This window comes from Gavialis gangeticus, unplaced genomic scaffold (genome assembly GCF_001723915.1).
Source record: "Gavialis gangeticus isolate Ggan-Ray unplaced genomic scaffold, GavGan_comp1, whole genome shotgun sequence".
NCBI classification, from domain to species: domain Eukaryota; kingdom Metazoa; phylum Chordata; order Crocodylia; family Gavialidae; genus Gavialis; species Gavialis gangeticus.
The window spans coordinates 111036773-111040876 of NW_017729024.1; positions in this window are offsets into that span (position 1 = coordinate 111036773).

The following is a 4104-nucleotide window of genomic DNA, read 5'->3' on the forward strand; positions in this document are numbered from 1 at the left end:
ATGCAGGTAATAGGATAATTCTTAAAAAGCACACCAGAACAACAGGCTGTTAATAGAGAAAAATCAGAGTCCATAGTATCATCCCAGGCACATTTCCATCTTCTGGCTGCTAACTGTGTTACACAGTTGCAAATAAATAGTATAGTCCATGTAAATGATGCTTTAATAAATATTCAAGTACTGAAAAGTGATCAAGTGAAATATTTGTTTTCTTTGCCTTAACCCCTGACCTGATTAGCTCAGCTTTCTTCTGTCTTTGAATATACATATATAAGATCCCTTTGCTTCAGTTATGAGCATATATCTGAAAGTAGAATTTTAGCCCAATGTGTCTATTTTAAATACCCAGTTAAAGCTGTGGTGACTGCATGCTGTCATTACTTTAAACTTCAGCCTTGTTCTGGAGCCACTGTAGCATGGAACTTTGTGTTTGGGTCACCCAAAACAAATATTGTTTTAAAAATATAGTTTAGAAAAAGCACAGGAAAAAAAAAAAAATCACTTTGGATAAGCCTACTTAGTGCTTATTGGAGGTGTGGATGGGAGAATTATTATTCCTAGTCTACCCACATATTAACAATATTAACCCAGCTGTATTCCTGCTTTACAAACTTGCTAGTGAAGCCTGTTTACTTATTTGTGCCTGGGAAAGGATGATGCTTTCCTTCAACTACTTATACTGGGTTCGAGGCGAGTTGAGGACTTGCAGATGACTGTATGTGTTATTTCATTAGATGGTAGCCTTCTTGGAAAATCCCTGTAAGTATATATTTTTCTGTCTGTTTCTCAATTATTTTAATGAAGTAATTAAATATTTTAATGTATAGGCGTGCTCTTGGACTTTGTGTAATGGAAACTATTAACATTCTTCTAGCATTATCTTTGGTTTCTGTTAGCACACCATTTAATCCAATTGTGCTCATAATCATCTCATATCTGGTTTTACACAGGATTTTTTCTGGGGTGGGAGTGGTTAACTTTCTAGTGCTGCAGAAGGAGGAAGGGGAGAGTTTTTTCAGTCAGAAGAGCAACTTGTTTCTGTTCTCCTTCTGCTTCCAAAATGTAAATTATACAGCCACAGGAGGCTAGGTGTATTACAAGGAGAGATTGAAAAGACTAGGATTACTTAGTTTAAATGGGGTGAGTAAGAGGAGATGACAAAAAAGATATAAAATGTTGATATACATTTTGTAAAGAAGGAGTACTTACTTAGTCCCATCATAGAAGACCCAGAGGGCACTCAGTGAAATTGCTGTCAGTTTATTCTCCTTTAAATGCATTTCAATATAGTTAACCCATGGAAGTCAATGCTAAAAATACTATGCAAACACTAATAGCATATTAAGGGGTTTTGTTTGTTTATTTTTGGTTTCTTTACAGGTTTCTTGAGCAGCAATCTTCATAGTTATGCTAGCAAAATTGCAAGGATTAGCAATCTCTTCTGTTTCAAACATAAACTGACCATTAGTTATGGCCAAGAAGGAATTTCCATTTATTATATTATTATACAGTTTGGGTAAATAGCTGAGCTAGGTCTGCAAAGCACTATTCATTGCCAGAGACAGACAAATAATCCACATATGACATTAAGGATAATGTCTGCAATTAAGGATAAGGACTGCAGTCATTGGCCTGATCTGCTAGAACAATTCTTGAATTATAAATCTTTCATTTTGGTTGAATTTATGTCTGAGCCATGTTTCTATTAATTTCCTTTATATTCCTAGAATCATGCCAGTTGTTCTCAACCTCCTCCTTGCAAGCAACCAACAGTATTAAGAAAACTAACCCGGAAGTTAAATAATAAAAAATAGCATTTTTTAAAATGCTAAAAGTATAAATATATTTATAATTCTGAACAGTCAATAAATATATCCCACACCTCTAACACCAGGGACCAGTTCTTATTTCAGATAAGAACAGCTTTATACTAGCATTACTCCACTGACTTCAGTTACATCAATGAGAGATCAGAACTAGGCCAATGATTATTCAGTATGTATTTTGGATTTGCTTTGCTGTTGTCTAGAGATGAGCACAAATCAAACCCAACCTATGAATGACCTCAAACTTAGGATCAAACTTCAAGGTCCAGTGATACGGGTGGTAGAAGGATGATTAAAGTTAGGGCACTAGCCTAGGAGATGGAGTTACTTCCCTACTGTTATCACAGACTCCCTGTGTGACCTTAGGCAAAGTGCTTAGTCTCTTTGGCAGGTCTACACTACTTCTAAGGGGCTTTTAAGAGCACTACCCAGAAGCGGGTCTTGCCTATCTAGTCAGGCCCTGAACTCACTAAACCCTGCAATGAGGCAGTAATGTCTTCTGCTGCTGCTGCTCCCAAGCACACCAGAGATAGAGCTCCAGAGTGAGGATGGATGGCAACCTCATGGCAACTTAACTGCCTCATTTTCAGGTTTGGTTGGTAAGGAGCAGCTGAGCAATGTCTGCAGGCAGACAGCACTCTCTGAGCACTGTGGAAGTGTAACAACTTCGCCCCCTGTGCCTTAATTCCCGATTCCATTTACAATGCAGTGATACCAATACATGATGGTTTTAACCAGGTTTGGGCTCCAGGGGTGGCTGGAATGCTCCTTGGTGGCCATGTAGCTCTTACCCTACTCCAGCTGTAGGGTGCCCTCCTTTTCGCTTCTGCCATGGCTTGATGTAATTTTTTGATGGGAAGGTAAGCTGCCTAATGGCTCTTAGAGCAAGCCCCAGTTCCTCTAGATGCCAGCTAGTTCTCCCAGGGCACCTGTTAGCCTTAAGGGCTAATCACAGCTTCTGACCTCCCCTGCAGCCATACCTGTGCCTCACAGGTGTTACTAGTTAATGACTTCATTGGGCACTTGACCCCAGTCCAATACCAGGCTACCTCAGACCTTTACACTTTTATTGGGAACTCCACCTTCCCGGTCTCTGCTCCTCTTGTCTGGTTGGTTCCCTTAGCTGAGGCCCATGGTGCCTGGTCCAACTTCTGGATCCCAACCTAAGTCTCGCTCTCTCAGGTTGCACCCTGCTGGAGCTTCAGGACACTGGCCCTGATTTTGCCATTCTAGGGCTGTTTCTGCCCTGCCTTAGGCAATGAGCCCAGTCTGGCTCCACCTGGCCTCTCTCTCTGTCCTGGCTCAGCCCTTCCTGGGCACTGGGTCCTCTGGCCATTGTCCAACTCCTGGCCAAGCTAGGCTCCTGCCTTTGCCTCTCTATAGGCTTTATTCTCCCCCTCAGTTCTTAGCCCCGAGTCAAGACCCCTAGCAGGGCTCTAGACACGAGTGTGCCCCTAGCACTTTGCTATAAATAAAAACCCTCCAGGTGCCCCTCAGCCAACCTGCCATGCATTCCACAACTCCCAAAACACTGGCTGAAACTGTAACCAGGGAGTAAGCCTTCTAGCAAATACAAACTAAACTCCCTCTGGGTCCAAACATATATTCATAGATTCATAGACATTAGGGCTGCAAGGGACCTCAGAAGATCATGGAGTCTAGCGCCCTGCCCAAAGGGCAGGAACTCAGCAGGGGTCATAGGATTCCAGCAAGACAGACATTGAAATGTCTCTGGAAGGTGTTCAAAGTGGGTGCCTGAACCACCTCCGGCAGCAGTTTATTCCAAACCCCGGGGGCTCAGACAGTAATGAAGTTCTTCCTGATGTCCAGCCTGAAATGGTCACGGGGGAGTTTGTGATCATTTGATCTTGTCATCCCTTGGGGTGCTCTGGTGAACAGACCTTCCCCCATATCCCAGTGAGCACACCTGATAAACTTATAGGTGGCCACCAGATCACCCCTGAGCCTGTGCTTTTCCAGGCTGATGAGTCCCATAGCTCTCAGCCTCTCATTGTAAAGTCTGTTTTCCTGACCTTTTATCATGCGTGTGGCTCTCTTCTGGACTCTCTCAAGCTTCCCCACGTCCTTTTTGAATTGTGGAACCCAAAACTGGATGCAGCACTCCAGCTGCGGCCTCGCAAAAGCTGAGGCCAAAGGGAGAATGATGTTCTGGGATTTGCTTGAGAAGCATCTATGGATGCAAGCCAGCATTTTGCTTGCTTTACTAGTTGCAGCATCACATTGAAGGCTCATGTTCATCTTGTGGTCAATCGTGACC